The sequence below is a fragment of the Pteronotus mesoamericanus genome, unplaced genomic scaffold (assembly GCF_021234165.1).
Source record: "Pteronotus mesoamericanus isolate MK-2021 breed Mesoamerican mustached bat unplaced genomic scaffold, CSHL_Meso_final scaffold_85, whole genome shotgun sequence".
Classification (NCBI taxonomy): domain Eukaryota; kingdom Metazoa; phylum Chordata; class Mammalia; order Chiroptera; family Mormoopidae; genus Pteronotus; species Pteronotus mesoamericanus.
In genome coordinates this window covers 13,774,348-13,799,813 of record NW_026555329.1, presented here as the reverse complement: position 1 = coordinate 13,799,813, position 25,466 = coordinate 13,774,348, and the positions used below count along the sequence as shown (strand labels likewise).

General features: G+C 36.6%; 1 protein-coding gene across 1 annotated transcript in view; it reads right to left on the bottom strand.

Moving 5' to 3' along the window:
* The window catches only part of THSD7A (thrombospondin type 1 domain containing 7A), a 319,686-nt gene that overhangs the window by 138,085 nt on the left and 156,135 nt on the right, over positions 1 to 25,466 (bottom strand). The window lies entirely within an intron of this gene.

Here is a 25,466-nt window from a genome sequence, read left to right as displayed (position 1 = left end):
AAATACAGAGATTCCTTAAGAATTAAACAAATTGTTACGGGCAACAATCTGACTGTTATTCATGGCTGGAGAAGAAAAATGCTTAAAGAAGGGCCACCAAGACATTATGGCAATGTTTCTCAGCTGCGCACTGAGAACAGAACGAGAAGGAGTGGGGAAGCAGCAGGACAGTGCGGATTGTCTGACCTCCAGCTTCACCACGAATTAGTCCTACAATTAATAATGCGGAATCGCACTTTCCTAGGCAGTAAACTAATCCTTAAGGTCAATTTTATTTCTAAAATTCTGCAGTTAGAGTCTAAGAAAGTGGTATGTACGTTAGAGGATGGAACACAGCAGGAGGGAGACGACAGCTTTAATATATGTAGAACAATACATTTTGTGGCTTCTAGTGGAGCAGTCTCCCTTTTCTTTCGGCCCCAGAGCAGTAAGTGGTGGATGTGTTGGAGAAAGAGCCCATGTCACGGAACAGGGCATCTCTCTCTACCTCACCAGACACTTTCCAGAACTTTTACAGAAAGCATCATCTGAGATTTGAAAAATAGGTGATTCAAATCTCAGAATTGTTAAGGAGACATTTTTAATTGTCCGTGTCTGTTCAATAACCAATAAACTGTGGATAAGCATTGCTTGCCCTTGCTTCTCTTCTGTTTTGATGTGTGCAGTTTGGCCATTATGTACAGCACATGCATTCGATAGTTAGTGTAAATGACTAAGTGAGAAAGATATTTGAAGCTATATAGATAGCAGAAAAAGAATCAAGTTTAGCTGTACATTGTATACCATACAGCTATAGTTACTATTGCTGTAAAAATTTTAAGAAGTGAATGTCTGGGACACACATCTTCAGTAAAAGCTAGTCCTGTTTCTGTAAGTAATTTGGGATGCCTGTACCTATAGCACAAAGAACTGACATAAAAGTGGTCTCACATAATTCTCATTCTCTTTATATAAAGAACTATCCAATTCTGATTGCATGGGGTTGTATCTAGAAGCTCACAGAGAAATTAAAGTAGTTTAAGCTATATTGTCCTAAATTTTAAATAAAAGCACTACATGGTTCAAATTCTGTGGTAAACTGTAGGTATTTGTGCATCCCTCAACTGCCTGCACACATAGACACACACACTTACCAATGCCACCTAAAAGCTTTCATATTAATTCCTTTTTCTGCCACTGTTTTCCAGCTCTGAAAAATATTCTATAGGTATTGATTTCTTCTTTCTCCTCCTAGGTGTACTTATCTCCCTTCCCTCATCTTCACTCCCCTGCTCCCACATACACTTCAGTGAAAATCAATGACTTGGCAGCCCTAGTTTGCTTAGTAGAGAACCATGAGCATCCCTAAGTTTATCGGAATTGTTGCCAATGTGCATCACCATAACATCAGCCAAAGCCAAAAATGATTAATTTTATTGCCTCCCAACAGTGAAAGTACTTGGCACGCTAATGACAGAAAATACTGAAATAAATGCCTTACTCCTCTGGATAAAAAACATAGTTTGACAGTAATAGTACACACTTCACAAAAAATAAGAGTCTTGTGGTAGTTAATTTTATTTGTTACTTTGACTGGGCTAAGAGATGTCCAAATAGCTGGTAAAACATTGTTTCTGGGTGTGTCTATGAGGGTGCATTTGAATCTGTAAACTAAGTTAAAAAGATCACCCTCACCAATGTGGGCCACCATTGTCCTATCTATTGAGAGACCAAATAGAACAAATAAGGTAGAGGAAGGGTGAATTCTCTCTGTCTCTCCTTGAGCCGGAGTAGCCATCTTCGCCTGCCCTTGGACATTAGAGTTCCTGCTTCTAGGGAACTGGGAATTACAGCAGTGGCGCCACTCCCATAGTCCTGTGAGCTAATTCCTAATCTCTTCTTACATGTCTGTGTATCCTATTGGCTGTTTCTCAGGAGAGCTTTGACCAGTAAGTCACGGTGTGTAGAGAACTGCTATCACTGCAAATTAACATAAGTAAATCCTTCACTTGTGAAATCTTTTAGACTATCATTTAAATTAGAATTGTGTGTATAAATTACCTGAAAAGTCTCCACTTTTTCAATTGACTAAAAGTAACTTTAAATCTTATATTGTTTTGAAAATCACGCTTACTATGAAGGGGAGTCATACAAGCTGTGAGGACTTGTTCGAGCCTGAAAAAATTTACTTTATATATCAGGTTGAAAACCTGAGGAAGGAAACAAGGTTTTATCAAGGATACAGGTTAAATCATTGTGTTTCTAATTGCTGTACATTTTCATTATAAGCATAATGTTAGCTTTCAGTGTGTTTTGAATGAACAAAATAGAATAATCAGTCATAGAAATCCTCTTGAGCTATTAAGAGAGAAATGTGTTGATTAAAGGCTTGAAGAAGTATTGCTTAAAGCAAAATACTCTTAAGATCTTCTCAGCTGCTACACTAACCAAGTCAACTCTGAGATAATATAGTTCTTGAAAATAACCTCAGTTTTATAGCTGTCTTTATAGAATATATATATATATATATATATTTATATAAAGCTATTTCAGTAATCAAAGAAACACAGGGAGAGAATACATATTTCTTTGTGTATGATTCTATTCCTTTGGTGATTTTAATCATGTTTTTCTTGAAAATAGAGTTTATATTGACCCATGTAAATCACAGATACTAGCTGAGTACCTCAAAAACTATAAGTTAATTACATTTTTGCAATTGCCTAAGGGCTATTTGAAATAAGTGAGATCCAACGAATGAGGTAAAAGACAGACCCTAGAGAACTTGTGGTGTTCTAGTTTAACTTGTGGAATATAATTCCCATAGTTCTGTATTACATACATAGTATTTATTCCTGATCACATATTCTGAAAAACTGAGATCTGAATTTTCTAGAATGGCCCACTCAGTATAATGGTACTACCTAAGAAATTGTTTATCCAGTACAAATGCCAAAGAAATATATGTTAGATTTTTTAAAAAGTCTTATTGTTGTTCTCTTAAAAATAAAGGAGAAATTTTATTTTTCTGATATGATTTACAGGGAATTCAATTATATTTATTTTGTATGCTTCATGAGGTTATAAGAGAATGCATGAACTTTTCTGGAATTAACAAAACAAATGAAAAATGAGACTGGTGCACTGTTGCAAGTCTAAAGTATCTTTGTATTTCTATGTTTTAAGAATTACGAATGGAAAAAATATCATTATAGGAAGCAAACTTAACACTTTTTTTTACAGCAATGTGGCCAATGAGGTATTCTGAAAGTGTATCTATGCAAACCCATAAGGAAAGCTTATGCATTATTTAAAACACCGAATTTTGTTTTGACATAATTGTAGATTCACATGACATTGTAACGTCACAGAGATTCTATATACCGTTTATGCAATTTCTCCCAAGGATAAGATCTTAAAAAACTATGGCACAATATCATAAGCAGAATATTGACGTCAGTAAAGTCTAGCTTGTCTGCCTTCTTCCTTCTGAAGTTTAGTCTATTTACCTATTTAGTCCCTTTAGGCCTATTTACCATATAAAGTCTACGAGTTTTTCTTTTTCAAGCAGGAGAATTAGGAAAAATTACATCTCCACTCTCTTCCTGAAAGCAGAAATCTATAGGTTATTTTTAAAATGAAACTATTTGATTATATAACTGGAATCATAAGAAAGGAAAATCCTCCAAAGCTTCCCCAAATTCACAGTGTGAACTTGGCATGGGAGCAGAGTCCTGAGGCTGCCTCTTCCTGGGAGCATCACTGATCTGCAGGGCACAGACCTTTCTTGTCTTCACGGCCTGGTGAGAGAACGACGTATCCAGAATTCTTTCATTATCGGGGGCAAAGGAAGGCGTTTTTCAGACAGAAAATGAGAAATTAACTATGAAAGACCATTTGACTTCTGGTTACCCTTCACCAACCTACACATTATGTAGTCTTGTATTTTATTTCTCATTTAGTATGCATCTGGGTCTGGACCTTAACATTTTAAAGTAATCCCTTATGCAAACAGAATAAGGATGCATAATTTCTGAACCAAGGGAAACAATGCAATAACAACAAAACTGTTGCAATAAATTCAAAAGAAGGGAAGAAGGAGAGACAAAGAAAGAGGGAAACAAAGACAATTAAAATAAGATGGAAGAAATGAATACAAAAACTAACTTCTACCACTAAAAGCCAGAGGCATTTTAAATCCACTAGTTTGTCAACAATGTAAAAGTTTGACAATAACAAGTATTGGAGAAAATGGGAGGCAGCCAGAGCAGTTAAACACAGCTAGTAGAAATCTAAGTTATTTTAAGCATTTTGAAAAAAAAATATTGGCATTATCTAGTATGGTTGAAGACGTGCATACTCCTAGGTCTAGACTCTGGAAAAACTATTAGACTTTGTCATTGATATGTAATTTATAATTGCAAACATCTAGAAATAACTCATGTCCAACAAAAAGGGAATGGATGTTAAATTATGGGTGTCAATCCTATGTAACACCCTATAGAAGTGGAAATAAATGAACTTGAGCATAATCATCAATATAGTGAAACCCACAAATATATCGAAGGGTGAAGAAAGCCAAAGAAGAATATATATTACAGTATATCATTCATATATAGTTGTAAAACGCAAGCAATGCCATTATTTTGGGAATAAATACAAAGGTCTAAGAAAGAGGAGAGCAGCCGTGGTTGTCTGGGACCTGGCCCAATACTGTCAGGGAAGCCTTAGTGTTTTTTGTAGCCAGCCTGGAACTCAGACCTAGGCCGTGGCTTCCTCCTGTTGGACATAAACTATTTCATAGAGCATGAAATCAGACACGGTCATCCTGTGCTATGATGGAAGCGAGACAAGAAATCAGACTACTTCATAACTTGTCTAAGCGAAAACAAGGTAAGTTGTGAGGAGCGTGAAAATTGCCCAAGAGTCCCCTTTCCCTGCTACCATGAATGAGTTCTGCTTCTTCGTCAGCTATAGCTTTAGTCTGTGTATTGTCTGTTCTCCTTCCATATAAGGTTTATTGAGATACCTAGTCATCAAATTATCCTTGTTTCCTTAGGGCAAAGCACACTTATTTGAATCCTCCTAAAAAAATCACAACTGAAGTCCAAGTCCTGTAATAAGTCCTTTATGATGCTGCTACTGAGATGCCCACAGATGCCAGGCAGTGCACCACCCCTCTGCAGTGAGGACTGAACTCGACTAGTTCAACTATAGATGTTTTCCTGCTGGTCTCTGGCCAAAGGGGAAGAACAATTATATAAAGAACAGCAAGCAACATTTAACATAAAGCTCAGAATAGGAATTCCACTGTGGGTGAAGCAGGATGTTATTTATTTACTAACAAATACTTATTGGTTTTTACTGTGCCAGGCAGTGTTATGGTGTTCTAAGTGCTTAACACATATTAATTCATTTAATCCTCACAAAACCCCTTAGGGTATGTATTCAATTATCTCCCTTTGTGGGGAGGGATAATTATACCTAAATGGAAAAACTAAGCATGGAAATGTTAAGTAACTTTGCCCAAATAATACAACTAGGATATTAAAGATTTTGGATTCACATTTAGGCAATTTGCCGCCATAATCTTCATGTATATCTCAAACTATTACTCTTTGTGATCTTTCACGGATATGTGAGGGCATTTCTATAATATGTAATATCTATGTAAACAAACAGCTACACACACACACAAATGCATTTGATATAGGTAAGAATAAATTAAATTATAATTAATGGGGGTTATTCATATAGTGTGTGTCATGTTAACATAATAATATAAGGAGGTTATCAAGATAATCCATCAACCTTGCTGGCCTATCAGTAAAATTATTCTGACCTTTGTGCTTCAGCTGGAACTGGAAACTAAATTTTCATGCTACCAGATATCAAGAACTGGCCATCCAAAGAAATTACTATCAAAGTGGGAGGTTCAGCGTTTACACTGATAATAACAATAGTAATTATTTATATTGAATTTATTGAATAAATTATTTAAATCCTCACAACAATCTCATGAAGTAGATACAATTGTTTAAAATTTAAAGATGAGAAAACTGAAGCACGGAGAGACCGGGTAACTTGCCCAAGATCACACATCTAATCAGTGGCAGAGACCTCTCTGTGACCCACTCTGCTATGCTATATGACCATTTGCAAAAGCCATGTTCTCCCTCATGGCGACGCCTTACCCAAAGCCCCTGAAGTCCATAATATTGAACACAATGGGTGGCTCGACTAAAACACATAATACATTTTAAAGCAGTGTTTGGTTATGGTTGTGTGTGTGTTGAGGGAGTGGGTGGTAACAGCCGGAACTGGAAATGACATTTATCTGGAAAATAAATTCTCAGCATTTGAATAAGAAACGGTTTAGATTCTCATCCATTTTTTAATATTAAATTTGTAAACTAAATAATTTTTCTTCCAGTGCCTAAAAAATATACTCCATACATATTTTAACTCTCCATCATGAAAAAATATATCTAGGTTTTCAGAACTGTTTAAACCAGGATCTCACACTCAGCCTACTTCAGACATATATGTAAAATGATATGCCTTTTCTGTACTCATGCAAAAGATATATTAGGGTTCAAAGGTTGAGAAAAATGCAGTAAGTTTAATAATTCATTCATCCATTTAGCAAAATGGCCAAGCATTTTAGGCACTCAAAACCTCCTGGAACTATATTTATTTTCCATTGTCTTACCTGAAAGTCTACCATTTTCTTGAAAAAAAAATATACGTGTATATATATATATATATAAATTAAACAAGCTTATTTGATTGCTAACTCAAAATACAAGAAAGTTTTCTTGGCTTTAAATCTTACCTTCTGTATATGTATTGACCAAATGTTATGACTAAGTACAAGGGGCCTAATAACAGAGATTCTAAAGACATAAATAAAATCAGTGGAAAATGCTTTACTTTGTTATTCTATTGTTCAGTCAGCTAAAACAGACATTAAATGCCTGCTCTGTTCAAAGCCTGCTCTTGTTCTAGGTATTATATGCTAAAGAGTGCTATGGTACCAATGGCAATGGCAATGGTGATATTTTGTTTGTTTGCTTTCCCTTAATTACTACAAGTGTGTAGCAGCATTTAAGGTATATTGAACCAAAGTTGCTTTAATTCCAAGGTTATATCTGATGGTTTACAGAACACCCACTTACGTGTCAGTTAGGGACACTGTACATTTATTCCCAAGAATTGATGTCAAGCAAAGAGAGAAAACCTTTCTTTTGAAAATTAATTAAAGTCTACATGTTTTGGTAATTACTTAAAGTTTTTTGAAGATGTTCTTGTACTCAAATTTACTCACAGAAATTGCTTTGCCTTTCTCAAGCTATTATATTTAATGTGGACACAAAACCCATCATGTTCTTTCTAATAATACAGGGTATTGTTTTGAAGATAATATACTTATTCTTTAATCAATTTTGTAACCATACTAAAACAATGATTGAGAATTATCTCTCAGTATTTAATGTGCTTCAAAACTCACTGCCAGTCCCTTCTGGCTATGATAAACTCATTATTGAGATATTGTTTTTGATTAATCTTTTCTTCTTTTAACTCAAGACATTATACGGTTTATTTAGGAAGCATACATGCACAGTCCTTGGGTTCATTTTCTACATCACAGTTAATGTTTTTGGTATCCAACAGGCTCATCACTGCTTCCAAGCAGTTCGTGAGTTGCTAGGCCTGACAGTCACCCCCAGGCCATACTTGATCAGAGCCTGCATCCTTCCTCCTGGTGCCTGTGCCTGGAGAACCTCCTGAATTGTGTTGAGGTCACAAACCAAAACATTTGACTGAGGTCACAAGTCAATTTTTAATGTTTTTTTTCCCCCCTGCATTAGACTATTTCAGAGCTAAGCTTTTTGAGTGGTCTCTGGGTGTGAAATTGCGGCATTTTTTCACAGGCCTCTTGATTTTTCTGTTTATTCTTTTGGAATTAGCAGTGGCATAGGTTTGTGCTATTTTGGTTTAGAGTCAAGAGGAAATTATACTGGATACCTTTAGTTAATTCTGTTGAGGCTCTTCCCAAATACTCCTTTAGGTCCAGATTAAACCTGGAAGAGAACAGTCCTCTTTTGTTTCTGCTCGGCTATATGTCTGTATATTTGCATTTTAATTTCTTCGTTATGGACACTGAAGAGACTGATGGCAGGGAAGGCACTAGCACATGAACTCTAACACTCCGGTAAATCACATAGGCTTCCAAGAAAGTCATCTGCTCTCTGCAAAGAACTGGGGCCACTGTGCAGGTGGTCTGCTGCCTGAACACTGCCTAGTAGCAGAGTCAGGAGGGTTCCCAGAGATGGGCCTTGTCTTCAGCCTTTAGCTGCGTTTGGCTGCCAAGGAGAGTCCTGTCAAGGACCACTTCCTACTTCTCTGAGAAATTCTACTTGATTTCACAGGGGTTATTCCTTTGCCTCAGTGGCCCTCTTCCTTCATTCTTATATAAATATTGTCTTGGTAAATAGAAACTCTTCCAAGGGTCTAGCCTGTGGATGGGCTTTCTTCTTGTTTTCAGAACTGCTGCAGGCTTCCCTACTTGTATATTCCTTTGGTCATTTTAGGGAATTACAGAGAAAGGTCCATATGCCTATGCTCACAATGCCATATTGCCTTGAAAACAACAATCCCTAAGACTTGACACAAATAAAATAGAACTGTGCTATCCTTTTAAGTATTTATAGGAACAAACATGTCAAATAATTTCTCTTGCTGACCCTGACTCATGTAAGACAAGAATCTTTTAAAAATGTGGGATTTCAAAATATACATCTTTGTTGCAATGCCAGTCACTGCTAGGATCTCATTTTCACAAACTGTATCGACAGCTTGATGAGGATATCACTCTCCTACTACAGGGAGGTACCATCTGTTGCGCCACAGCAAATATGGAGGCTTTCTTTAAAAAAACAAAACAAAACAGGACATATTGTAGGAGAGTCTACAAAAAACACACACAAACCTTCCAGTAACATACCATTATTGACTCAAATTCTTATTTACAATGTCCCTAACTGGGAAAATGACATTAATAGATATTATACATTAAAATAAGTAATTTGGTACCTGTATGTTTTCCACAATATAAAGACAGAGAAACTTACTACAAATATAATTGTTTTGTCAACTAAGTTTATGAGTCTTCTGGGGCTACCATAAGAAAGTAACAAAGACTGGCTGGCTTGAACAACAGAAATATATTTTCTCATAGTTCTGGAGGCTGGAAGGCCAAGATCAAGGTACCAGCAGGGTTGGTTTCTCTAGGGCCTTTCTGGCTGCCTTCTCACTGAGTCCCTACAGGGCCTTTTCTCTGTCCTGGCCCATCTGCTGTGTCTCATTCTCTTCTTAGAAATTTGAATTAGTCATATTGAATTAGGGTCCCACGCTTATGACCCAATTTAACCTGCATTACCTCTTGAAAGGCTCTGTCTCCAAAACAGGTTACATTGAGGATTAGGGCTTCAACATATGAATTTGGAGGGACACAAATGAGTCCCTAATACCAAGTTTGATGGAATATCGAAAAAAATAATTTTTGAATAATGATTTAAGTGTAGTTCAGTGTGTGACCATATTCACTGGCATATTTTATCAACTTTTCCCTGTTCATCTTCTGGAAAAATAAAATCTAAGCTAAGCTCGCACTTACTCAAATTTCTCCATAGCAGGCCACTGCCACTATCACTGTCTGACCACAGCTTATTCAGAAGCAAACAGAGGTAAATATCTCCAGTGTAAGATTTTCTTTTTTCCTAAAATTTTCCATCCTTTGGTTAAAATCTCCATTGCTAGAACTCTAATGTAGAGTCTCTTTTCCTGATCATTGCATGGAGGCTGAGCTTAACAAAAGTCTTGGAGAAATTTTATGTTTTTTCTCCTTCTCATGTCTTGGAGTTAAAAAATAAAATACAATCTGGAACACTGAGGCAAAGGCCAAAGTATGGCTTGTGGGTAGCCTTGAACTGTAATCTCAAAACTACTTATACCTACAAAACCTGTTGTCATAATGAGTTTCTCGGTTTCAGGCCCACTCAGATTTTCTGGCTCACCAAGTTATTTTTACCTAAGTTGGATCTGATTCTTATTCTAGTTAATGGTCTGTCTCTATTTAGTCCTTTATAATTATTCCTAAATTTCCCTTACACTTTGTCAGGATTGGGTCAATTTTTTCAGCCTATTTAAGTTATTTAATTGACTCGGTCTACAAATGTTTATCAAGCACCTACTATGTACTAGACACACGCTGGTACACACAAGGTGGTTAGGATTTAGTGGAGAACAAGATAGATAAAGGTGACTGCTTTACTGTAGTTTCCATTGAAGGAGTGAGGAAATAGAAAAATTAACAAGAGGCTTTATGAACTACTACATGGTATAGTATGGTATGGGGGCTAAAATAATATTGACACTTTTCCTCCCACCTTCTAAATTATTCTGGCTGAGCTAATTTTCAAATTAATAGAGACCCATTAACAGGATATAAAGTTTTAATACATGTGCATGGGGAGTTTACATAAGCACAATCACTCCAAAGACAGTGAGGCGACATTGGGTATATGTTATTTTTAGACAAAAAAGGAAGATGATTAATGGGGCATTAGATTTCAGAAGTGAGAATGGGAGATTTACAGGTACCTGAGGAAGAGTGGAACACACAAGACAGGCAAGTCCTTGCTAGGCAACTCAGAAACAAGAGGACACATTAGGTTTCTAGCTAACAGGCACCTGCCTAAAGCCCTCTTGTTTACAATACTTTGTTCAAATTAGGCTGAGGCAAACATCCTAAAATCTCCTTCCTGCAGCAGTTTTCTCTGTCTGAATTTCTAGGTCAGGAAAAGTGGGGGTGAGGCACCAAAGGCTCTTTTCTGAGTCTTTTGTTTTTTAACAGCTTAAAAATCAAGATCCCAAAAGGGAAGCTTCAGGGTGGCAGAATTTCGGTCCCTTCATTAGTATAAGCTGGCAAAAATATTGTGGAAATAGAGAGGACGAGGAGGACAACACCGGCAATGGGGGAAGGCTCTGGACCGTGTGTGGAAAGTGGGCTGTGATTTCCTCCACTTCAACAAGAACTAGCTAAAACCAGATCAGTCCAAGATGGAGGAACAGCTGACCAACCCAAAGAACCACCCCAAAGCTCATTGTACCATCATTGCAATGAAAACTGACAGGACAAGTAGAGTGCTCCCCTCCCAGGGAGACCAACACCATGACATTCCTGGAATGAACCATGTTAGGAACGGGACCCTCTCCGGACCAGATGGCAGCGTCAGAATTTGGCACCACAAAGTTCAGGAATAATTAATTCCCTTTCCCCCTGGAAACACATAAAATCCCAAGAACTACTAACACACAGGTGACTCATTCGTGACTGTCCCAGTCAGAAGCGCACTTCTGCCTCTTTCCCAGCAGTGCCTGTGAGACCTGCAACCAATGGGCAGCGGTGGCTCGAGCACTGATCCTGTCTCTGGGAGTCCGCATCCTGGCCTCTTTATCTCTTCCTTAAGAAGAGATTCCTGCTTTGTTGCATGGAATCACTCTCGAATTCTTTCCTGTGCAAGTCAAGAGCCTGGACATCTTAACGGTGCGGGGCAGGGCCAGCCCCTCTCATGGAACCTGTCCGGTAACAGACTTAGTCCAAGCAAGCCATTGGTTGGACTGATCTCTAGCCATTGGTGCTATTGCACTGTTTCTCCTTGTTCTTAACCATTAGACTGGGAGGAGTCTATTTTCTCCTATCACCTTTCAGAAGATCAGGGTCCTGTGCTCTAGACAGCATTCCAATGGACAGAAATCTCCCCAATTCCTTCTCCCAAGTACCTCCATTTCTGCCCTCCTCTCCTTCACCTCCAATTAACCCACCCATCCCTGAAGTTGGTCTGGATGAAACTGCATGGTTTGACATGTAAACAAGAGCTTTTCCAACATGCCTAGGTTCCTTCCTTAGCAGGCTTTAACGCAAGGGTGGTGTTCTCATCATTTGTGGTAAATTCGTGCAATCTATGTTAAGGCTCCTTGAAAAAACAGCACTAAATTTTCTGGGATTTTGTCATCATGTAGTATCAGAGCTTGTTGAATGTGACAGAGTTCCTGGTTTCTGATTCTGTGGAGCAGAATCACAACGTTCATGATCCATGCTTAACTTTATGATAGTTACTTTTCCATTTTCAGTGCAGTCAACAGTTACTAGGGGTCAGGAGTGAGGAAGGGGTTGTTTTAAGGAGGCAGAGACTCCGGGTTCCATGCACAGAAATTCTGATCCACTACATCCGCAATGAAATCTAGGAATAAGCTAGGGATTTTTAAGCTAGGATTTTTAACAAGCACTTCATCTGATTTTGATGCAAGTAATGCTCAGACTAAACTTTGAGAAACACAGCTATGCAGGATGGGAGCTGAAGGTAACCACAGGATGCGCCCTGTACCACCAAATGCTCACCATAAGGAAAATGTCACGCCCTTTACAGAGTTGCACGCACTCTGGTGAAGACTTGTGTGCTATTGCCTTTGGCTATAGAATATTAAGAATTATTTCTTCAGTGGTATTTTATTTTTTTCTGTTGGTGATTTATTTCTTCCGGGATATTTTTCTAAGCCAACACCCACATTTTTACTTACAGCAGCATGGAAGCTGAGTTTGAAGACCTTCCCCGAGCTCTTAAACTATATTCTTTTAAGTAAAACTGCTTAAAAGAATGATACTGGAGCTTGTAAAACATATGCCATTGTAGATCTCAAACCTCACTATGTCTTTCAGGAGATTTGATACTAGTGTTCCCAGCTCACTTTTTGTGGGCTGATAAAACTGTATCTTAGGGAAAGGGGATAAAATTATAGGGGAAAGGGACCGGGGACTGACTAGGAAAGACCCCCTAAGGCAGGTTGGCTTGTATATTTTGGAAATTAACCCCTTATTGAATATGTGTTTTGCAAATACTTTCTCCCGCTTCATAGGCTGTCTTGTAATATTCTTGATGGATTCCTTTGAGCCTTTTAGCTTGATGTAGCCCTGCTTGTTTATTTTTGCTTTTGTTGTCTTTTAGTGTCAAATCCCAAAAATCATGGCCAAGACCCATGTCAAAGAGGTTACACCTTATGTTTTCTTCTATGAATATAATAGTTTTAGTTCCTACCTTCAAGTATTTATTCTATGTTAGGTTGACTTTTTATTATTTGTTAATGATCCCCTTTTATGAGGGGGGACTCCCCCAAAATGGAATTATTTTCTGGAGGGCGGGCCCCTTGTAGTACAGGCTTCCCCTAGTAGGTGAGTGTTCTCAGTACCCCTCTGTGTCAGCGTACCAGCTGGCATTGTTGTAAGAGGCTGTGGTTGGCTTCAGTGAATTTTTTTCTGAAGATTTTTTCAGTATGTTTGCCCATTTCATGATGCATGATTTACAAGCACACCTGCCCGCACCGCATTGAGTGTTTAGCAGTTTTTGAACAAAAACAGTATGACTCCCGTGCCCCACCCTGCCTAGAACCCAATTTGCCTCAAGCAACTTTTTTCTGTTTGTTTCCCTGGATGAAAAAAGTCCTCAAAGTGAAACATTTTGCTGATGTGGAAGAGCTGAAATAAAAAATTGCAGAAGCACGAAAAGGCATCAAAATAGATGAGTTCAAAAACTGTTTTGAGCAGTGGGAAAAATGTCTCAGTGGGTGTATTGCATCAAATGGAGAGTACTTTGAAGGTGACTGAAGTTAAACATGTAAGAATAAATGTACAATTTTTTATAAATAAATTCCCTTGTTTTTGGTTCCACCATCATACATTTTATCTCACAGATTTTAACTTTTTAATCTCAGCTTTACATCTCTTACATTTATCTCTTTGTCAATTCTAGCCTATTGTAATCATTCAAAATCTTACCTATTTTATTATCTTTTTCATTTTCATTTTTTATTTTAATGGCATTTTAAGTATCATATTTATTACCTTGTTAGTTTTTCTCTAAATCTTTTTTCTGCAATTTAAAAACTCTACTTCTAATCACTTGTATTACTATTATTTTTAAGTTCCCTCTTCTCATCTATTTTCAGATTTTTCCCCACTCTGGGCAGCAGTGTACATGGAATGGGATCTCCCCCTTTCACTTTGCTGACCTTCTGTTTAACCCTAAAGCTTCCCTGAATGTTGTGTTGCTTAAAAAATAAAATGAAATTATGTTTTATTATTACACATCATTCAAAGTTTACTGAAGAGCTACATGTTTTAAAATCCATGTATTTAAAAAGTAAATAAATTAATTAAAAAAAAATAAAATCCATTAAGTATGACATAAAGAATTGATGGATGTGAAGGGGGAAAAGGTTAGCATTACAACCCAGTCAAGGAGCAGGGAGCAGATTGGGCTTTAAGTCTCTGGCTTCACCTTGATGAGGGTTCAGGTGGCATATAACCTGTGAATAACTCTTGAGAGGATATGTAGAAGTGAATCCAAAACTAGGGATCTGGTCTCATATGGATTTTGCTTAGTACTTGTGCTCTTATGTCAAGTTGATTTCTCTCCGTTCTTGATGGAGTCATCAAATAACACTCTTGGCTTCAGCTTTTCTCAGGTCTGGGGGGAGTTTCCCAATGGGCTCAGCTGCATTTCAGTTGGGAGGCCATGTTCATTTATGAAGACTAGTATTAGGCCAGCTGGCACCCAATAGATTTGAAAAGCCACAAATATGAGAAGGGAAGCTAGTCTTTCCTCAAGCATGAAGGTTTTGGTTCCACTGGCTAAAGCTCTCTGGAGCTGAGGAAATGGAGGATGCTCTGCACACACTCCAAAAAGGAACTCAGGATGCTATTGTGGGAGGAAGTACAACAGATAACTGGAGCCTGGAGGATTTCCTAAATTTCCAAGGTCTAAGCTATAATTGTGGGACTATTTTTTTCCTCACATCACTATTGCCAAATTACATATTTCTTGTTAAACGAGAATTTATTTTAAAACATGGGCCCTACTTTGTATGTTAGATCAGAACTATTGAGACCTTAGTATATGCCTTGCCTAGTTATAAGTTCAGTACATGGATTCTCTCATTTAACATTTTTACAAGTTTTCCCTGGCTGGTGTGGCTCAGTGGATTGAGTGCCAGCCTGAGAAACAAAGGGCCACCTGTTCGATTCCCAGTCAGGGCACATGCCTGGGTTGCAGGCCAAGTCCCTGGTTGGGGGTATGCAAGAAGCCACCATGCATTGATGTTTCTCTCCCTCTCTTTCTCTTTCCCTTCCCTTTTCTCTAAAAATAAATAAATAAAATATTTTTAAAAAGAAATGTTAAAAATTTTTTTTACAAGTTTTATTATTCCTGTTTTCTGGAGAAGGGAATGAGTCACAGGGAAGTTAAATAATTGGTCCAAGATCACATGACTCAAACACTCCATCTCCACAATCTTCACTCTTAGCTGTTTAATAATGAATTCTCTCAGCTTTAATTTCTCTGAAGATGTCAATTTGTCACCCTCAGTGTTGAAGAATATTTTTGCTGGCTATGGAAATTTGGCAATTTTTTTCAGCAAAGACATTGTTTCATTGTTTTATGGCCTTGATTGCCTCTAATGAGAGTTTGACCTTCATTTGTTATCTTTATTCACATGTTTCCCCATCTTTCCCCCTCTTCAGGAAGTTTAAGAATTTTCTCTTTATCTTTAGTGTTCAGCAATTTGAATATATTTTTGCTGTATTTATCCTTGTATTTACTCTGGCTGGGGTTTTCTGAGCTTTTTAGATTTGAAATTTGATGGCTTCTTTTTCAACAAATTTGAGAAATTTTGACGATTATTTCTTCAAATATTTTGTCAGATCACTCTCTTCCCTCATTGTAATATCATTAATACATAGACACCTTGATATTATTTCACCACTTAGTTTCTCTTCTTATTTTCCCCTTAATCTTCTTTCTCTTTGTTCTTCACATCTGATAATTTCTATTGATCTGTCTTTTGCAATCTCTAAAAGTCCACTGGGTGAATTTTTTCCTGCAGATTTTTTACATTCTTAAATTCCCATGTTTTATAATGTCTGTTTTTCTCCTCATACTCACACCTGTTCACTTCCCAAGACAATCTTTTCCTTTAATATTTTTCAATATACATACAATAGTTTCCTAAAGTCTTTGTCTACTCATTCTAATATCTGGGTTTTCTCAAAATATCTACTGAATGCTTTTTTTCCCCATGATGACTGGTCTCTTTATTCTACTACTGTGCCTGTGAAGTAGATTTTTATCATACACTGGACATGTGAGTGATATGCTGTAGAGAGTCTGAATTATGCCATCTTTCTAAGTTTTTCTTTTTCTGTCAAACAGTTAAATTGCCAGTAGGCTCTTTTGATCTTTTCAGGCTTGGTTTCATTTGGATGAGGATTTTTCTGGCTGTGACAGTGTATTCTTACTCCCAGGCCATGGAGTCCAATGTGCTTAGCAAAGTTCTTCACCCGTGAAGGGCTGGAACTCTAGCACCTCCCAGCATTGCACTACCTACACTCTCACTTTCCATTCAGCCCAGCTTTGCAGCACAGCACTCGGCTAGACCTTACAGAGTCACAGCCTGCACCTACGCAGCCCAGCCCTGGGCCGACTCCTGGTGTATTCATCCCCACAGGGACTCCTGGACTCCACCCCCTTCCTCTCAGCGCAGATGCCCTTGTTCTGTACCCCGCCCTGAAATTTCCAGTCACTTCAGCAGCCTGGACCTTAGATTTCAGACTCCTTCATTCAGAAAGAACCGATGCTATGCTTGTTTCCACTTTTCCAGCTCTGTGGTAGTACACAGTCCCCAGCAGACGATGGAGGTGATTGATCACTTCACAGTGTAATCACAGTCTTCTGTGGCTTGCTGCTTAATGCCTAAAAACAGTCACTTTGTGTACGTTTCCTTATTTTATAGTTATTCTTATTGAGAAGTTTCCAGTTACTCAATTATGGCTGGAAGCAGAAGTCTAACAATATGTTTGCTTTTCTGATTATTTAATATATTGACTTACCAGGTTTTGTGATACATTTATAAATATGCATATCTTATAAATTTCATATCTCTACAAAAAGACAAAGAAAATTTGCCAGAGTAATGATTAGTTAGAAGCATATGTATGAACCCTTGGGGGTCATTACTAAGTCCATTCATTATTTATTCAATAAATATTTACTAAACACTTATATGTTGCCTATTCTGTTAGTGATTATTACCCCCCCCCCCCCCCCCAAGTAGCTTGAAGGGAGTTATTTTAACATATCTATTGAACAGATCATGGAATTTATACTATTCAGATATAGGTACTCTAATACTATTTTAAAACTTTTATTTGTTCTGCCATTATAAGACTGTGTGGAGGAGAGATAAACATATCTGATGTGTTTGGTTGAAGATGTCAAATATATAGAAAGACAAATATATGAGTTAGTCCCTCCAGAGAAGACTTTAGGCTAGGTATACAAATTTGGGAAGCCAAACAAACAGTATGATGGCCCAGTCATTCTCTCTCACGTCACCCTGTTTTAATTCTCTGCATAGCACTTATTACCACCTGACAGTTTCTTGTTCATTTATTTCTTTTCTTATAGCCTGTTTCTCTCCATGAAAGCATAAACTCAATGACAGCAGGAATCTTGTCTTTGTTGTTCACTTCTGTTTTCAGTATTTAGAACAGTGCCTACACATAGAAGGCTCTTAGTAAATATTGGTTCAATAAATAAATGAATAAAGACTTCTTGCCATAGAAAATAGAAGCATGAGCATTATCATACATGTATAGTTTTATTGTTATTAAACAGGAATAACATTAATAGGAGGTTGGCTCTGAGATGTAATTATTTATAAGGAAGATACAGATTCTAAAACTAGTATCACTTAGAGAAGAGGTAGCTTTTCCCCACATCAAACTAGCTTACAATGAATAACCTTAATTCCATGGTTAGAAGCAAAGGTTGAGGAACTAGATTTTCTGATTCACATCTGGTTACGATTTTTACTAGCAATATGCCTTTATAAAATTATTTAACTTCTCTGTACCACAATACTATATAATACTACTACTTACTTCATAGGCTTGTAGTGAAAGTTTAATAAGCAAATGAATGTAAAACAAGTGTCTCACATATAGTGTCTATCATCTTCCTAATCCTCCTCCTCATTATCATTGTTACTTCAAATTAAGTCATTTAGTTTCACAGATTTATACTTGAAAGTCATTTTATCTTGAAGAAGATGCCAGAAATTTAAATTGCTGCTGCTTCTTTTTAAAAATATTTTATTTATTTATGTCTAGACAAAGGGGAAGGGAAGGAGAGAGAGAAACATCAATGTGTGGTTGCCTCTTGCGCTCCCCCTACTGGGGATCTGGCCTGCAACCCAGGTATGTGCCCTGCCTGGGAATTGAACTGGTGACTTTTTGGTTTGTAGGCTAGCGCTCAATCCACTGAGCTACACCAGCCAGGGCTAAAATGCTTTTTCTAATAGATGACATGTTGTTCAAGCTGGTTCTCCCATGCATCTGTTTCATATTTTTGCTATGGGTTATGAACTGTGGGATAGCTGTATGGACCTTTGATTTTCCTTTATCCATGCCTAAACATTTTCTTTGCCCTGTATCTAGTTAGGCCTGAGTTCATCTCCCTGTTTGAAGTGGGATAATATTTTATTAGAGTTTATGTCTTTGTCAAGTCGAGCCTTTCGATTTTCTTTTAGGGATGCTAATCTTATCTTCACCTAGATGATGGTTGGAAAATGTGTCTCTGCAGTTACCTGCACCCAAATAGAAACCAAAATAGCAGTACTCCAGATCCTTGCATCATTATTTTATTATTAAGGGAGCTCTCTGCCTCTCAGCATCTATCATAGCTCTGAGGAAGGCTGCCTGAGGGCATAGCCGTACATCCATTCATTTAGACATTCTGAACTCTGTTCTGCAGTATCTCGCTTAGCAGAGATCTATAAGTCTGTACCATGTTACATTAACTCCCACTAATCCGCTTTTACTGAGTTACATTTTCATATTTATGCTAGCGGCCTGCATTGAAGAAAACTTCTTAAAACAAAAGCTTCCTTATACAATTCACTGTGATGTTTACTGTAAAGATGTTAACGAGGTTGTAATTCAATGTAGTGACAGTGTCATTTTTATGAAAGACTACTGGTGAATTTTCTTTCTGACCCCAAATCCAGAAATTGTTCTGCTTCTTCTTTACAACAGGCTTCTCTTTTCTAACTAACAGGGTGAATTTCATAATTACTGGAGTGTTCCTCTTTGCTTTGGCTATTACAAGCTTAGAGACAAAACTTGTGATCCTACTTCAAGAAATTCACAGGCTCTTAGGACACACATTTTGTACATTACCTTTACTGTATTCATTATGGGATTCATTTTTCTTTCTACTAACATTTTTCTTTGCCCCATATTCCTCATCCATTTATCCTTAAAAATCACTGTATTTCCCTTTATTGCATTACTTCCATAAAAAAGTGGGACATAGATAAGTATTAGAAATCACATCATTGAATGCAGAAGATTTCTTTTCTAACTGCACATAGAGTAAAAACTGCTTGATGAATTCAAGTCACTCTCCAGCCATCAGTATGAGTTATTGTCCCATAAAAAGTATCTACTATGAGGAAATCTACATTGTTTTATAGAAGACAATCATTACCCTCTCTAAAGCACACCACATACACCACAAGTGCATACTGTTCACATGGAAGCAGTGATTACAATTCATAGCCAGTAGCTGCAGACTTGATTCTGACAGTGAAAAGACGAGGGCGGAGAGTAGTTCGTACCAGGTGACTTGATACAGTACAGTAACTGTCCCTGTTCAGTTGAACCGTATGGAATTGCCACTTGACCTACAAAAATAGCAATTTCATATGATTTAATGTAATACTGGTTCGAATAACCATGGGCAGGACTCCGTACTGACCTTAAGAACCATCTTAGGGAATGAACTTAATTGAGTTGAGTTCTAAAAATGGCTTAAATTATGCTTAGTTTCCTTCAATTTTCTATTATAAGAGGGAGATTTCTTTGACATTTTCATTTATTTTATTATTGGCAACAAAGATATCACCAGATAATTTGATATACTGCAGTTACATCCAAAGATTTTGACAAAGTTATAGAAAAATACTCAGTTGTTTACTGTGAAATAAATTCCTAGGGGAAAGGGGAGTTGACTGGATAGTATTTAGACTTTGGAGTAAAAAAGTCTGGCTTTGAGTCTGTCCTCTGACACTTACTGTTTCAGTATGTTTGGGGGAATTATTCTCTAATTATCTATTTAGTCATGTACAAATGAGAAAACACTATCACAACATGTTAGTATCTTTGCTTTTGCCCACTTGCTATGGATTTTTGGAAGACAGTGAGAAATGGATCAACAGCTTTCTTAGTGAAAAACGACTCTTTTTTCAAAGTACTTCTGAAAATTCCAAGTGGACTAGAAACTTAATAAATTCAAGTCTTTCTAACCAGACCTGAGAACCTGTAAAACAGTGTCTTTTTATAAAAATTATTTTCTCTGCATGTACTCAATATTATTTTGTAAGAAAGAAATAAGGTCTCCAAGGCAGAATGCTGCCCAAACAATGTGGTTTTGGATGCCCAGGAATCCTGTGTACGGGAAGGAGCAGATGGAGCGGGGCAGCATTCTCAGGTTGGCTCATAATGAAGGATTCTTTTTAGAGCAACCAAACCACCCCAGGGCTGTTGCAAGAATCCTTTGGCAATAGATGCTTCTTAGACTTTTCACAGAGTTTGCATCGCAGAGTAAGGGAAGCTTTAATGGTTCTGTCTCCCATAACCACAGAAGTAAAATTAGTTACTTCTACTTAATAATTATTAATACTAATATTTAATAATTAATAAAAATATTTTTAAATTAATAAAATTATTAGGAATAATGTAAACAAAGCATGTCTTTTTAGAGAAAGGAGCACTGTCACATATAATATAAGTACACAGTAGGATTTTGAGACATATTGTAAAGACACTCCATGAATTATACATCCTCCATTATGTTTTTCAACTAGCAAGGGCAATATACAACTATGTCTTTCCAACATGCACAAGGTTTAGAGTAAAACTATTATTTAAAAAATTCCTCCATTTTTATTAATTTAAGCAGAACAGTTACACATAAACAAAAAAATTACTAATCATTTGGAATGTATTAAGTGCGAGGCCTATGCTAAGATGTTTTACATGTTATCTCATTAATCCTTTGCAGAGGAAAGAACAGCAAGAGAGGAACAGATGAAGTTAGACAGATTAATCTGACATAAAATGCTATCAATTAGATGTCTAAGAAGTCAACATCCTCTAATAGAAGGGTTTTCTCTGTCTTTGTTAAAGATATTTCTAAATGATACAATTAGCAAATGTACCCAGACCTATGGTAAGAATGATGGATAATAAAGTTTAGGAGGGAAAAAAATGCTATGCTTTCCTCAGAAACTTAAAGTCTTGCGGAGTTGGCATCAATATTCATGAGGCAATTGTCAAAGAATAGAATTATATGTAATCCAATGGCAAATTAGGTTATACAGTGTAAGAAGGTTATAAGCTTTATATGAAGAAAGATTATGGAGATCTTACAGTATAAAAAGGATTATTTGAAATAAGAGATGTTTGGAGAGTTGGGAAGATGCTTAAAGCATTTTCAAAGCAGAAAATGGAGGAGCAGCAAGAGAAAAGGAACAGGGTAGTCGCTGGTAGACAGATGGTTCTTATGTGAGAGAAAGTTCTTGTCTATAGACAGATACAGCACAGCGTCTGATACTCTGTAGCTTGTTGAATATTGAAAATGTAAAATTGTAAAGTACATCAACTATATACAATTATAAGAATATGGATGGCTGTTTTGAATTCTTGAGTTGTGCTTAATATATAATTATTTCATAAATTAGTTCACCCAGTAACAGGCATTTTTATTGGCTTTCCGTCTAACACTACAATAAGATGGATCCTAGTATTTTGAGTGTATTTTTGTGGGCAATAAATGGTGCAACCTTTCCAAGATAAATCTGTTGTCATGGTGTCCTTTTCCCATTGCTACTCTCCCTGGTTTATTTCCCTTTTTATTGCCTATTGCTTTTAGAAGGGATAAATATTAATGAGTTCCACAATGTAGTTTGTACTCCTCTGTTAGCACTGGCAAGAGGAGCTACTCCCTGTTGAGCAATCATCAGCAAGGCAGGGAACAGGCAGTCACAAACCATTTCTTTTACATTCTCAGAGAGCAGCCAGGAGTGTGCCTTTGAAAAAGGGCTATTCATTCACCAGTGCACATCCCTGAGTGCTCATTTCAAAATTCCTTCTGATGCTGTCATTCAGCCACAGCAGACTCGGTGAAATTAGTGCTTAAGGGTTACAGAAATCACACATACTATAGTCACTCGATAGTGTCAAGTTTCGTGACATTTTATCTACCATTCTCCTTTCATTAATGGAAGGTCTTTAACTAACAGTTATGGCTTCTTTCTATCTTGCGTTACCAGTATGAAGTAAGATGAAAGAGTATCTGTGAGTGTTAGGTGTTCTTCCTTTCCAATTTCATAGATTAACTGCTAGCATGGTACAGTGGCTTTCTAAAGATTGCTTCAGCGAGCATAAATAAGGCCAATGTTAGAAATGAAATTTCTAATCACTCCTGAAGACATATGGTGACTTTTCCCAAGCACTCCCTTTTCTCCAGTCTTACTTCCAAGGCAAACAGGGCTTTTCAGGACATAAATGCCTGAGTTTCTGTTTCTCATCTTAAAGTTGTGATTCTCTTTGGCTTTTGTAGAGGCCAAAAACCTGTTACAATTTGGGACAGATTGATGGAGAAGCCCATGAAGCTTAAGGTCCAGCATCCTTCACATCCACCGGTCCCTTCTGAGATTCTTAGCAGAGATCTTAGTGATTTTTGTATTTGGACTTATTTGTTTTAAATAATGAGGGTCCCCTAAACTGCATAAGCTTTAGAGATCAGAACACATGGATTTTCCTGCCCCTATCTCTGTCTCTCCCAAAACTTTACAAAAAGCCTTTTAAGAGGACTCTCATAAACCTATAGTAAAATCAACTCCTGATTATAATCACAATGGTGCTTAAAAAAGACAGAGACCCCAGAACTACAGAACCACAGTCTCAATGGATAACTTCCAGGAATTTTTGCATTTTCTTAAAGCCTCTAGGTGATTCTTAAACTGCATTTTGAGGATATGTGCTTTCCAGAAAAAATAATTCACCCAATGAATAAGGGTAAAGGTTCTTTATCAAGGGTGAACCATGACTGTAGTGTGTGTGAGGGCCTTCACTGAAGAGCCCCCAACCAGAATGTCTGTAGAAGTCTCTTCGTGTCAGCCCCGGGAAGAGGCAGTTCTGAACCCCCAGGAACAAAGCTCTAAATACAGGGCTACTATTAGGTTATATGCTCTTTGAGGACAGGGATCAAACTGCTTTTTCAAATATTCTACCTTCAACATCTAAAGGTGTGATTCAACTTAACAGTTGTTCAATAAGTATATATTGAGTTAATGAAGGAATACCAAGTGAGAAATCCAAGTTTGTAGCACTTCATCAATCAGATAGTGACTGATGGTCAGAGGAATAACACTTGGGAAGACAGACACAAAATGAGTTTAACGTGAAGTCATTGATTCCAACCAGTTTTTCCCCACATTAAGCATTTAATCCTCACAGCAACCAAACAATTAACGTAGTAGTTTATAAATGCTATCAATATTATCACCATCTTCATATCATCCTTATCATTATTACTATTATTTTCTTTCAGGATGGGCCCTTGGGATTTAAGTGTAGGTATTTGTAAGTATTTCATCAGAGTTCACATTATTGGAGAAATTCCATTGTTTTTAGCCTATTATCTTTTTGAGTCATAAGATTGTTATCCAATATGTTTTATCCTTAGTAACATAATATCACTCACATATTTTATCAGCACACCATCTATGACTTTGTCCAAGACACCAACACACATAATGAATTTTATTATCTTCTCTAGGTAATAATTCCTTTGTCATTATTACCTTTGGTTAGGTAATAATGCCAATGTCATTCATCTTTTTTCCCCATTAGCAAACTGGAAAAGAACCAGACTAATAGAAAGGGAGAGAAGTTTGAAATACTCATGAATTTTCAGATGTTCTTTTCTTCATTTTTAAGTTTGCAATTACTTTCATGCTTCATTGAACAATATCAATTTGGGAACATAATTTTTATTAAGAATTGTATTTGTGGAGATTATCCTTCACTCTAAAAACACGGAAGAAAATTTTGGGCATCTTTGATTATTCAAGGAAATTTTCTATCAAACGTCATTTAATTGATATAACTATTCAGTCTTCTGAATAGTTTTAACTTTGTGCCCATGTACAACTTAAGTCAATCTCATGTTATTTCCTTAAGAAATTAAACCTTCATAAGTACTTTGTATATAAAGATGGCATTGCCTGGGAAATACAATGCATGTAGTCTGTTAATATGTTTATGTATTTGCTAGTTTGGGCTGAGTAATCCAAATTCTTTGATCACTGTAAACACTAATAATACAGGTGGTTGGTTTCATAGATGTAGTAATAATTAAAAAAATGTTTTCTGTAATAATACTTGAATGATATTCAAAAGCCATATTTCTAGATTTTTAGTCTTTGTTATTAATTAGGTCATCTCTCTGAGGAAAAAAGTTGCTTTTTTTCTCCTATTCAGTACTGCATATTAAACTAATTGAATTTTATGTAGTCCCTTTTATTTCCTGTGTTGTATTAGAAAGGATATATATATAAAATTATTAATAATTGACTATACTATCTTATATGATTATATCATTATATGCTAATAATTATTAAATGATTATTTTTAAATTTTTAACATGTAAAATAATAATATATAAGGGTTTTTAGTATCTCCACCCTTTCCCAAAGACTATACTCCTTATCATTTCCTTCTGTCATGTATTAATTTTTTTCATTAACTAATTGCTGTTTTTATTTTTATTTTTTAATTAATTAATTTATTTTTCCAAATACATTTGTCTCTGCCTTCCCCCCACAAATTGTTTAGTGTTTTAGCCATGAAACATACAAGTATTGCTTCATACATACTTATAGTTAAGTTATATAGATTATCCACATGTTTATCCAATTCTTTGCACATCTTGAATTCTTCTCTTTCTGGGTTCGATTTCCTTCTTCTAAACATTATCATTTAGCAGTTCTTTCAGTGAGGGTTTAACGAAGTGAAACTCTTTTACTTGTGTTTTAATTTTGTCCACAGTTTATAATGACAGGTAACTAGATAAATAATTCTAAGTTACTGTTCTCTTGGCACTTTGGGTTTTTTTTTTTGCAGCTGTTGAGAATTTCACTGTTAATTTGCTAATTCCTTTGCAATTAATTTTTCCCTCTCTCTAATCCTTTTAAATATGTCCTTGTAGTTTATGAGCTGAAATCTCACTACATTTCATCTCAGT